Source organism: Schistocerca nitens, chromosome 1 (genome assembly GCF_023898315.1).
Source record: "Schistocerca nitens isolate TAMUIC-IGC-003100 chromosome 1, iqSchNite1.1, whole genome shotgun sequence".
NCBI lineage: Eukaryota > Metazoa > Arthropoda > Insecta > Orthoptera > Acrididae > Schistocerca > Schistocerca nitens.
Window position 1 is genome coordinate 1,194,159,075 of NC_064614.1, and position 13,930 is coordinate 1,194,173,004.

Here is a 13,930-nt window from a genome sequence, read left to right on the forward strand (position 1 = left end):
AGTGCTCGTCCGTCTCCGCACTACGAGATGGCGCTGCCTTAGAGACGGACCAAATTCTGCTTCCGCCGATCCGCGTATTAATATGTAACGCAGCCAATGAGATTGCTGCTAACGTAGAACCTTTTCTCCTCGTGGATCACACTCACGCAGTGATACATGAACGCGCGAGGTATTATAACGAGTGTACAGACCTCCGATTAGTCAGTCTGCATTTGTCTGCACCACTCTGTACCAGTCTGCATTTGTCTGCACCAGTCTGTACCAGCATATAGTCAAGTTTCAGTCTGCCCGTAATAAGATTGCCATATTTCTGTACATAGCCATGAAGATAAATGTATAGACACTTTTGTCAAGTATCAGAGATATATGTGAGAATAAGATTAACGTACCAATACCAAAGGAACTTCAGATTGTCAATTGTAAATAGCATCCAGAACCAAGTTAAGTAATTTTTATGCTTTTTAGTATTTTAATAAATGTGTGTGAAAATTAATCAAGTTCTCTGTAAAGTTGGTTACCGTCAATCTGCTACTCTAAGCGTGCGAGTGGCATTTCTATCGTCTGACCTAATGGCAGAAGATAAACACGCCACGTTAAGACCACGAGACATATTGCTGACACTCGCCTACTTCGTTAGAGCGATAAGTCAAATAATCTGATGGTGTGTGTACTGAAGGTCTTACGGTACGCACACCACAATAACAATCAAATAAATGTTGTTTTGCTGGCAAAGTGGTACATTAATATTTTAGTACAATAAACAAAGTGAACAATAAGTCACTAAACATACCCATTCAGTAAAGAATCCTTTATGTATAACTTTCTTGAGTACTCTGTTAACGGAACACTCTAAAAATACATGAATTGTGTGAAGAAAAAATTAATGTCAAGGATAAGCTGCAAAGTCACAAATACTTTTAGTTAATTGTGTATTAAACACTTAACACACATATTTCTGGTACATTCCAGGCATACAAGATTACCCCAATTCAGACGCTTATACGCAGTGTTCCTGTTGTTTTGGCAAGTATGAAGGCTGCATTACCTCTTTTGTTTCATTCAGATCATCAGATTTGTAGTTACTTTGCTGATGTATTTCAGTCCTGTTGGTATACTGTTTCAGTTTGACGTTTGTCCATTTCACAATTAGTTCTAAGAGTTCATCATCAAACATGAAAGACCATTTTAGAATTATCACCTAAGTTTTTAACAGCCCTTGTTATATCCAATGCTCCCTGGATTATGTTATCACGAGAAAGTCGTCTAGCTTTAGTTGGTTCTTTTGACTCCCAATAAAATCCATTTTCCATTTGTAAATAAAAGGAACTGAAATATCATTATTTCCTCTGTCACCTGTGCAGAGAAAGTCAGCATCTACGATGGAATCTTGTTCATCAGAGGATCACCTAGAGGTTGCTTTTCCAGAAGAAAACGGAGGAATACAATCGGAGTAGACAGAAAATGAATTCCCTACACCCATTTTCCCTCCATCTACTTCTCTTCAAAATTTGTATCATCCCCTTTTAATACTTCGGTTCGTCTTCTGTTTCGTAACGTATATGGAACCTGCTCCATATTTGTAAAAAAATATTTTAAAAATGCTATGTCTTGTAAATTCAAAGAATGTCTGAAAGAAAAGGCAGTTACTTGCGTCTAGTTCTACTCACCAGAAATAAAAATATCATTTTCGGATATACGTTTCGCGACACTCTCAGATGAGGGTGTAGAAATTAAGAAAAAAAAAATTATTTAACATAATTACTTTTTATTTAGAACACAGTTACATGGAACTTGTTGCAGAAGTTGTTGGTACACCATGTTTTTATGAAGATTTAACCTTTTTCAGCAAGCATTTTTTTTTCATTTTACGTATTTGTAAAACTCCGTGCAAGTCAGCTTGTAGTTAAACTAGCACAGTAGGATTGATTTCACGGTCCCAGACAGCAGTTGATTTTTTTCATCAGTCTACTCGGCCGATCAGCGACAATACTCTTTGCACACTGGCGTTGTGTCGGGAATAGAAAACAAATACTCGCATAATTTTAGCAGTTGACACTTGCGTTCAGGATTTTCGGTGTTCTGAGACAGTAAATCCATCGTTCTTCCACGTAGTGTTTAGATTCCCTTTCTTCCGCGTCACGCTTAGTTTCTTAAAAGCTTTTCAGATACTTCCTGAAATCTTCACACCATTTTTACTCAGGCATGTAATACTGTTTTCAATCATCACCCAATCTGGAGTTTCAAATAGTGCCATCCAATGAAAGGCTTGATACTTAGTAAAAGAAATAGTCCATTTCTGCAAGTAATCAAATGGTATGGTATAATCGGCCATTAACGACAGCCATCTTGTTTTAGAGTAAGATAGAACTCAGTAGATTGACTTCAACGTATAAGTAGAATTCTTTCGGTTCCTCTGTCCTTACCGTGTATATTGAAAAATAATTAAATAATTTCATGACGATTATTTCAAAATCGACAGTTAAGACTCCAGCAGCCCTTCATATAGTAATGTGGAGAATATGGACAGGGCATCTAATTCCTTCTAAATGTTTTCCTAGTTGTTCTTTAATTTGGCGATACACATTCCGCTGGCCGCATCCAAGAAGCCACCCCCCCCCCCCAAAGTTGGTATTGGTTCTGTGTCCCCGCCCCCCCCCCCCAAAAGTGATTAATTTATCGAAAGGAATTTGCAGTTGTCTTAAAGTGTCTAGACAAAACTTTGGAATTGTTTCCGACGTTCGTTACTCAGCGAATCAAACTTCAACAACTGCTTTCAACAACTGCTGTTGGATTCCGTCAGTTTCAGTAAAGCATTGACCAACTAAAGGACACATTTTCCAGCCTTGTGGTTCGATGCGTCGGTGCCTGTGCCGTAAAATCAAACTTCTTGCAACTGTTTTATGCATTCGGACAGCGAGTGTGATGCGAGAATTTTTTTAACAATCGCTGTATCTTTGGTCGTGGTTGTAGACTGCTTTGCGGCGACTTTGGAGTCGGGATACACTGCGGCGTTCAGTTTTACGGTACATACAAGGTAACTGAAAAACTGATGATGTTGACAGCTTTATAAGCTGATGTTGGTTCTGCAGCAATAACGAGCAGTTCTTCCTTTATTAGACGGTAAACAGGCGACAATATAACTTTAGTCATCGATGTACACATCGCTGCACTCTTTACGCCCTGTATACCCGCAGCAAACGACGCAAACATTACTTACACTCGACGTTCCAATTAGGTTTAGAAAGGTCGCTATTCAAATAAGAATTGCCCGGTTCTTCCACGAGGCGCTGCGTAAGTAGTTCCAACCCTGTAGCACTGGGAGAAGTCTGGTATTTTCTCGAATCATGGCCCTAGATCTAGAAGGTGCGCGCATCGTCGATACAGGACACGCAACATGCAACGCCATCTGTGAGACGATCTTGTCAACATAAACTTGTTGACATACGTAAATAGCATTAGGTGGCATTTACATGTTGCACTAACAGATAGCGTTACTTCAGTACTTGAGCCAAGCTCAGTGTTTTGCAATATCGGGATCAAATTGGATCCTGTCGGAATGTCGGGACAAGCAGGTCCAGACATATCGGGACGGATGGAAACTCTTCTCACACTACAAGACTGAATTGTACGAAGCTGCACACACATTCCCACCAGTAGCGCGAACAATACTGTCAGTCTATCAAAATAACAATGCATGCGTGTGCCTTCGGGGGAAACTAAATCCAATAAAGGAAAAAAAAGAAAAAAAAAACATGTGTGTGCCTCAGGCGCATAATTCCTTTTAAGGGTTAATAGAGGGGCCAGAGAATATTCAATGAAGAGTGGCACGTTTAGTCACAGGATCGAATAATGTATGGGAGAGCATTACAGAGATGCTCAGCAGACTCCAGTGAAGGACGCTACAAAAAGGCATAGTGCATCACGGAGAGGTTTACCCTCAAAGTTCTGAGAGTGTATGTTAGTCAACTTCCTTCACGTACGTCTCTGGAAATGGCCATGACGAGATAATCAGAGAAATTATTGCTTTTATGGGTGGTTACCTATAGTCGATCTTCCCATGCACCATCCGTGGATGGAAATAGCAGTCTTCACCACATACCACAAGGTGGCTTATGGTTTATAAGTGTAGATGTAGGTAAACATCAATAACACTAGCCAACAAAATTTTACTTTTTTCTGTAATCGCCATGAAATCATTTTATCTTCATGTTTCGGGTGTGCTGATAGCGAAAATGTTAATAAAAATGCAAGATTATGTCTCATTTTGAAGTTCTGATTACGTTACTGCCTACGTAATCTTATGCATACCTTGGTCTTATCCCCTAGAGGAAGGTCATCGAAGGCGCAACCGCTCTGCCTGGGGTTTGTAGTTTTCTGCTGGTGATTCCCTGATTAGTGACCAACAGTTCAAATGGTTCAAATTGCTCTGAGCACTATGGGTCCTAACATCGGAGGTCATCAGTCCATTAGAACTTAGAACTACTTAAACCTAACTAACCTAAGGACAGCACGCACATCCATGCCCGAGGCAGGATTCGAACCTGCGACCGTAGCGGTCGCGCGGTTCCAGACTGAAGTGCCTAGAACCGCTCGGCCACACCGGCCGGCTGACCAGCAATAATCGGCTAACACTGATGCACTCCACTTTCTCTGGAACGTCATTTCGATGTCCGAAATTTGCTGGTAGAAGCGTTCTCCGTGCAGTTATGAAAGAAGTCCAAGTGGGACCCTGGGAAACGTAATTTTAAGGACAGATTGCACCCAAGTCTATAGCAGCAGTGCAAAAGATTAACCATAAGATCCTTATAGTTTTCTGCACTTTATTCCCTAGAAAGTTTGTTGACACTTGAACAAAGGCATCCCGCACTAACTTTTCATCACATGTCTGAGTGACGTTAAAATGCTCGTCTTTGTACAGTTTACGTATTTGGGAACCACGAAAATCCCCGCTTTTACTTTCACCTCACTGAGACGCGAAAATTTCTCGTGCAAATGGAGAAATGCTTCCCTAATCTTGTCCATGGTCTTAACGAAATATTCCATTAGGGCCAGTTTTATGTGAAGAGCAGGGAGAATTATGTTCTTGGATTCGACAACTGCTTCGTGCGTAACGTTGCGAGATTCTGGTTCAAGTGATTTGACGCTTAGCCCAGTTTTTCTTTTTAAAATGAACTGCTTTGGCGTGGCTATCCCAGACGCACAAGAAACATAATTTAGTGTAACCGTGTTGCAACACAAGTAATATGCCTATTACTTTCAGATCCCCATAAATTTGCCATTTAAACTTGTCATAGTTCAGTCGCAATTACAATTGTTTCGTGTTATCGTATGTTTCTCTTATGTAAGGTGCACACTCAGTCGGAATCGATGGTACCACGTTGTCGATATGCAGTAGCACACACGTGAAACTTACTATGGAACAGTAGATGAACAACTTCCACTGATTACTTTTATCGTCAATGTCCATAGCTGCCATTAATCCCTGTACGTCACTACAGAATATCGAATTCTTTTCAGTTTAAAAAAATGGAAGTAATGGGGTATGGTATTTGTGAAACGCAGTCACATGTAACCGTCTTATAAAGACAATTCCACGGTTGTAGTCTTGACGCCAAGAGTTCAGTTTTACCTTGCGGCAATTCCAGATCTCTCACTAGGTCATGAATCATTTAGTTCACACTTCGTTATTTTGTGAATATTTGTAAACTCATCGTTACTCACAAAATCAGAATGTTTGGAAGAACTGGGTTTTGACGGTGGCGGTGCAGCACTAATTTCACTACCGTCCTCGTTACTATCACAATTAGGTGAGAGAGGAACAGGCAGTCCGTCTCAGCGAGACACTTGTCACACGGCCGACGATATGTTAGGATATGCGAAGGGAAACGTTTTCGTATTGAAAATACCATGTGTTAATGAACTTCAAATTCTGAAGGTGTTGTTGTTGTGGTCTTCAGTCCTGAGACTGGATTGATGCAGCTCCCCATGCTACTCTATCCTGTGCAAGCTTCTTCACCTCCCAGTACCTACTGCAACCTACATCCTTCTGAATCTGCTTAGTGTATTGATCTCTTGGTCTCCCTCTACGATTTTTACCCTCCACACTGCCCTCCAATGCTAAATTTGTGATCCCTTGATGCCTCAAAACATGTCCTACCAACCGATCCCTTCTTCTAGTCAAGTTGTGCCACAAACTTCTCTTTTCCCCAATCCTATTCAATACCTCCTCATTAGTTACTTGATCTACCCACCTTATCTTCAGCATTCTTCTGTAGCACCACATTTCGAAAGCTTCTATTCTCTTCTTGTCCAAACTGGTTATCGTCCATGTTTCACTTCCATGCATGGCTACACTCCATACAAATACTTTCAGAAACGACTTCCTGACACTTAAATCTATACTCGATGTTAACAAATTTCTCTTCTTCAGAAACGCCTTCCTTGCCATTGCCAGTCTACACTTTATATCCTCTCTACTTCGACCATCATCAGTTATTTTACTCCCTAAATAGCAAAACTCCTTTACTACTTTAAGTGTCTCATTTCCTAATCTAATCCCCTCAGCATCACCCGATTTAATTTGACTACATTCCATTATCCTCGTTTTGCTTTTGTTGATGTTCATCTTATATCCTCCTTTCAAGACACTGTACATTCCGCTCAACTGCTCTTCCAAGTCCTTTGCTGTCTCTGACAGAATTACAATGTCATCGGCGAACCTCAAAGTTTTTACTTCCTCTCCATGAATTTTAATACCTACTCTGAATTTTTCTTTTGTTTCCTTTACTGCTTGCTCAATATACAGGTTGAATAACATCGGGGAGAAGCCACAACCCTGTCTCACTCCTTTCCCAACCACTGCTTCCCTTTCATGCCCCTCGACTCTTATAACTGCCATCTGGTTTCTGTACAAATTGTAAATAGCCTTTCGCTCCCTGTATTTTACCCCTGCCACCTTCAGAATTTGAAAGAGAGTATTCCAGTTAACGTTGTCAAAAGCTTTCTCTAAGTCTACAAATGCTAGAAACGTAGGTTTGCCTTTTCTTAATCTTTCTTCTAAGATAAGTCGTAAGGTTAGTATTGCCTCAGGTGTTCCAACATTTCTACTGAATCCAAACTGATCTTCCCCGAGGTCCGCTTCTACCAGTTTTTCCATTCGTCTGTAAAGAATTCGCGTTAGTATTTTGCAGCTGTGACTTATTAAACTGATAGTTCGGTAATTTTCACATCTGTCAACACCTGCTTTCTTTGGTATTGGAATTATTATATTCTTCTTGAAGTCTGTGGGTATTTCGCCTGTCTCATACATCTTGCTCACCAGATGGTAGAGTTTTGTCATGACTGGCTCTCCCAAGGCCATCAGTAGTTCTAATGGAATGTTGTCTACTCCCGGGGCCTTGTTTCGACTCAGGTCTTTCAGTGCTCTGTCAAACTCTTCACGCAGTATCTTATCTCCCATTTCATCTTCATCTACCTCCTCTTCCATTTCCATAATACTGTCCTCAAGTACATCGCCCTTGTATAAACCCTCTATATACTCCTTCCACCTTTCTGCCTTCCCTTCTTTGCTTAGAACTGGGTTGCCATCTGAGCTCTTGATATTCATACAAGTGGTTCTCTTCTCTCCAAAGGTCTCTTTAATTTTCCTGTAGGCAGTATCTATCTTACCCCTAGTGAGACAAGCCTCTACATCCTTACATTTGTCCTCTAGCCATCCCTGCTTAGCCATTTTGCACTTTCTGTCGATCTCATTTTTGAGACGTTTGTATTCCCTTTTGCCTGCTTCATTTACTGCATTTTTATATTTTCTCCTTTCATCAATTAAATTCAATATTTCTTCTGTTACCCAAGGATTCCTATTAGCCCTCGTCTTTTTACCTACGTGATCCTCTGCTGTCTTCACTACTTCATCCCTCAGAGCTACCCATTCTTCTTCTACTGTATTTCTTTCCCCCATTCCTGTCAATTGTTCCCTTATGCTCTCCCTGAAACTCTCTACAACCTCTGGTTCTTTCAGTTTATCCAGGTCCCATCTCCTCAAATTCCCACTTTTTTGCAGTTTCTTCAGTTTCAATCTGCAGTTCATAACCAATAGATTGTGGTCAGAATCCACATCTGCCCCTGGAAATGTCTTACAATTTAAAACCTGGTTCCTAAATCTCTGTCTTACCATTATATAATCTATCTGATACCTATTAGTATCTCCAGGATTCTTCCAGGTATACAACCTTCTTTTATGATTCTTGAACCAATTGTTAGCTATGATTAAGTTATGCTCTGTGCAAAATTCTACAAGGCGGCTTCCTCTTTCATTTCTTCCCCCCAATCCATATTCACCTACTATGTTTCCTTCTCTCCCTTTTCCTACTGACGAATTCCAGTCACCCGTGACTATTAAATTTTCGTCTCCCTTCACTACCTGAATAATTTCTTTTAGCTCGTCATACATTTCATCAATTTCTTCATCATCTGCAGAGCTAGTTGGCATATAAACTTGTACTACTGTAGTAGGCATGGGCTTTGTGTCTATCTTGGCCACAATAATGCGTTCACTATGCTGTTTGTAGTAGCTAACCCGCCCTCCTATTTTTTTATTCATTGTTAAACCTACTCCTGCATTACCCCTATTTGATTTTGTATTTATAACCCTGTAATCACCTGACCAAAAGTCTTGTTCCTCCTGCCACCGAACTTCACTAATTCCCACTATATCTAACTTTAACCTATCCATTTCCCTTTTTAAATTTTCTAACCTGCCTGCCCGATTAAGGGATCTGACATTCCACGCTCCGATCCGTAGAATGCCAGTTTTCTTTCTCCTGATAACGACGTCCTCTTGAGTAGTCCTCGCCCGGAGATCCGAATGGGGGACTATTTTACCTCCGGAATATTTTACCCAAGAGGACGCCATCATCATTTAATCATACAGTAAAGCTGCATGTCCTCGGGAAAAATTACGGCTGTAGTTTCCCCTTGCTTTCAGCCGTTCGCAGTACCAGCACAGCAAGGCCGTTTTGGTTAATGTTACAAGGCCAGATCAGTCAATCATCCAGACTGTTGCCACTGCAACTACTGAAAAGGCTGCTGCCCCTCTTCAGGAACCACATGTTTGTCTGGCCTCTCAACAGATACCCCTCCGTTGTGGTTGCACCTACGGTACGGCCATCTGTATCGCTGAGGCACGCAAGCCTCCCCACCAACGGCAAGGTCCATGGTTCATGGGGGAAGTTTCTGAAGGTGGCAGGAGTAAAATACAGCGAGCGAAAGGTTATTTACAATTTGTACAGAAACCAGATGGCAGTTATAAGAGTCGAGGGGCATGAAAGGGAAGCAGTGCTTGGGAAGGGAGTGAGACAGGGTTGTAGCCTATCCCCGATGTTATTCTATCCGTATATTGAGCAAGCAGTAAAGGAAACAAAGAAAAATTCGGAGTATGGATTAAAATCCATGGAGAAGAAATAAAAACTTCGAGGTTCGCCGATGACTTGTAATCCTGTCAGAGACAGCAAAGGACTTCTCCAGAGCAGCTGAACGGAATGAAAATGGAATGTAGTCGAATAAAATCGGGTGATGCTGCGGGAATTAGATTATGAAATGAGACGCTTGAAGTAGTAAATGAGTTTTGCTATTTGGGGAGCAAAATAACTGATGATGGTCGAAGTAGAGAGGATATAAAATGTTGACTGGCAATGGCAAGGAAAGCGTTTCTGAAGAAGAGAAATTTGTTAACGATTTAAGTGTCAGGAAGTCGTATCTGAAAGTATTTGTATGGAGTGTAGCCATGTATGGACGTTAAAGTGGACGGTAAATAGTTTGGACAAGAAGAGAATAGAAGCTTTCGAAATGTGGTGCTACAGAAGAATGCTGAATATCAGATGAGTAGATCACATAACTAATGAGGAGGTATTGAATAGAATAGGGAGAAGAGAAATTTGTGCACAACTTGACTAGAAGAAGAGATCGGTTGGTAGGGCATATTCTGAGGCATCAACTGATCACCTATTTAGTATTGGAGGGCAGCGTAGAGGGTAAAAATCGTGGAGGGAGACCAAGAGATGAATACACTAAACAGATTCAAAAGGATATAGGTTGCAGTAGGTACCGGGAGATGAAGAAGCTTGCACAGGATAGAGTAGCATGGAGAGCTGCATGAAACCAGTCTCTGGACTAAAGACCACAACAACAACAAATGGAGTTTTCATACAAAAGTAATAAACACTTGTATGGTTTGATGGTACTCACCAGATAATGGATACAGCAAAGCAGATGGAAGATGTTGCGCAAATCAAGCCGGCCGTTGTGGCCGAGCGGTTTTAGGCGCTTCAGTCCGGAACCGCGCTGTTGCTACGGTCGCAGGTTAGAATCCTGCCTCGGGCAGGGATGTGTGTGATGTACTTAGGTTAGCTAGGTTTAAGAAGTTCTAAGTCTAGGGGACTCACGACGTCCGATGTTAAGTCTCATAGTGCTTAGAGCCATTTGTACCGTTTTGCGCAATTCATCCACGAATGAAGACTCGAGACACAAGATATGCAGCATACGTCAGGAGCCCAGGTCTTGTCCTGGTCCTCGATTTTACAGCCATAGTTCAGTCTATACACGTTCCCAATATATGGCGTTATTGGCTTCCTCTGCGGTTTCAGTGCAGGCTGTCGTAAATGTAGCAAAAACTGTCAGCACTGTTTACACATTTGCGAGGGGTATTGAATCACAGGAATTACAATAAACACACGCTCTAACTACACTCCAGTAACACGTTCTTCCAACACACGAACAGAACGCAGCTTATAAGAGACGGAAACTACTCTTAAGTCAAATATGCTCCTCTTCTCCCTTCTTCTTCCCCTTCCCCCTGTTGCTACGAGCCCGGTTTAAGAATAGCAACAAAATACACACAACTATTGTCTGGGAAGGGATTGACAGTGAGTGCTAATAAAATACAATTATAATTAAATGCATCCCTCTCTAACTTTCAACCGAGAGTTACTTGGAGCTTACTGTGGTTTTCGTTATCAGCTTGTGTCGCGAATGCTAGGGTTAACAATCAAATAAGATGTAGGCTTGGAAGTTCTTGCTACCAGCGAGGCGGACGCGACCGGACTTAGCTTATGTGTAATGTTTACTCTGCTAACAAGAGCGGACTACGCCGCATCACGAGGCTCGAGAGCCGTTACAAGCCACAACCCTTGGACATAGCGAACATAGCGGAGTATGGCCTGTTCGTCACGTAGGCGTCACGTGCTGCCGCCTGACACACACGCAATGCTCGAGAGTACTGGAAACTTCTAGAACAAGTGGTACCGGGTGCACTACCGCCTATAAAACGGCTAGCCGCCGTAGTGTTGAGGCAGTGATGGCAGTGATGGAGCAACTGGTCAGTCTGTCAGATATGGTTTAGCTGGAGTTATGATGCTTTGGGATTGTAGTGCAGTGCTGCGTAACCATGAGGGGACTTCGACTCATTTCCATGTAGTCATCTGGTGTGCCCACCTCTGCTATATTGGGACTTAGGGAGCTATGAGAAGTTACACTACTAAGAAGGCAGTTAGTAGACTTAAAACGGATGTGCCAGGGGTACTTCCAGTGTACGTATCCTCATTTATGATTGCATCCAGTGTACCCTGAGATCCCGGCCGAGTTCCGTATTCTAACTCACCCTACAGTCCTCTTTTCAGTGGAGCATGTGCACAGAAGGCAGCCCACGACCACGAGACCTCCTGCCAAGTAAGTTCTTTGACACGCATTCTTGCAGTCCTTCCACTCCCTTTCAGTGGTAGATTACGACATTGTCTAGTTGTCCTTTCCCAAAGCTGCCACGTTTCCTTTGTCAGTAGCCACTAGAATGCGACATTAAGCTGTTCTATTACAGCGTCTTTCACGCTAGCGGTCTCTGATACCGCAGACAGGACTTTGAGTCAAGGCTTCAGTGGCCAGGTCTTCGTTTGATGTTATGTTACCAACCCTGACTTTGAGGCTACTGTTTTAAAATGATTTGAGGACGGTTTGGGAAGTGATGGTGGATTAGATAGTGACAACGAAACTGGAAGTGAACATAATTCAGTAAATAAACAGAGCAAAAGTGAAGACAAATTAATTTTTACACTTGCGAATTCGTTGGATGAAACAAGTGGTCAAAATGATGCAGACAGAAGTGTAGACTGAATCTTTAGCCAGAGGTTCTGCTGGAAATGCATTTAGTCGAAGCGTCTCCCAACGATGGTCAATGGTGTTATTTTTCCACATGTTGGACACAAACAGCGGATTGCGTTTGTACTTCACAGTTACTAGAAAGACGATAATCAGATGAACCTCATTAATTTTTTGAAGAAGTTTACAAACTCGTTGGTGACACCGTAGACGCGAGTCAACAACTACCACATACCCCGTGAACTACGTGCATCCATTCACCGTGCTTTGCGTGTAGCAGAACCAAGAGTAGGAGCCGCTGTAAAACGATTGGAAAAACGCAAAACATAGGGAGGAACGATCACCACGATAAAACAAGGGAAATCAGAGCTCGTACCGAAAGATATAGGTGTTCATTCTTTCCGCGCGCAATACGAGATTGGAATAAGCCTAATAGAGAATTGTGAAGGTGGTTCGATGAATCCTCTGCCAGGCACTTGAATGTGATTTGCAGAGTATCCATGTAGACGTAGATGTAGATGCTCCACCTGTGACCTGAGAAAGAAGAGGAAGTCGCCTTATATTTGTGAATGTTGCAAGAAGCCAATCTAACTTGATTTTTCTGGAAAAATATCCAGTGAGTGCAAAGAAAACCTCTGAGAACAAAACCAATAACCTGAAAAGTATGTGTAATTTAGATCTTTTAAATTTTTGATGGGAGTTGCTTGTGTTTTATTACATGTATAATAAACAATAAAAATACAGCAAATAGTAAAATTTAGAGTGCTGGGTAGTGAGTGTTTATAGCATTAACGTTATCATGTAAATATCATGCTCATTTTGTGCAGTTTTTTTGTTTAAATGCGTGTTTTTGTAAAAAAACTCTAAATTTATTTGAATAATAAACTTTTAAGTTTATTTGAATGTATTTTTTGTGTAACCTTTTACATAAAAACTGAACTGTTCGCTGAAATTGCTGAATGCAATTTTTATGGCTCTTTAATTATAGCTGTCTGTCAGACCGCATCTGGGACACAATGTTTAAAAAAGAATGACCTGGGAAGCTAAGGGTTAACAAATATTTATTTCACCCAGTTGCATCTTCACTGTTGGCTAGTGTAATAGTAACAGTTTGCAGGGATGGTAGAAAATAGTGGTACAAGAAGTAGTCTCCGACACATGCCATAAGTCCGATAAATTTTGAGTACTAAAAATAGCAGCCGGCCGTGGTGGCCGTGCGGTTGTAGGCGCTGCAGTCCGGAACCGCGGGACTGCTACGGTCGCAGGTTCGAGTCCTGCCTCGGGCATGGATGTGTGTGATGTCCTTAGGTTAGTTAGGTTTAAGTAGTTCTAAGTTCTAGGGGACTGATGACCTAAGATGTTAAGTCCGATAGTGCTCAGAGCCATTTGAACCATTTTTTTTTAAAAATAGCAAACAGTTTACTATGTAGTATAAATACGAATGTGTTCAAATGTGAGTGAATTCCTAAGGGCCCAAACTGCTGAGGTCATCGGTCCCTAGACTTACACACTACTTAAACTAACTTAATATAACTTACGCTAATAATAACACACACACCCATGCCCGAGGGAGGAGTCGAATCTCCGGCTGGAGGGGCCACGCAATCCGTGACATTTGCGCCTATAACCGAGGGGTCACTCCGCGTGGCTGTAAATACGGATGTAGATAAATCGACAGTATTAAAATGGCAACTATCTTGTGTTGTTGTTTCTGCTCAATATAACGGACTTCGCGTGCCTTTTTGCTGAGAGATTACAAGCGTCATAGGATTTATTACTGTCTTAC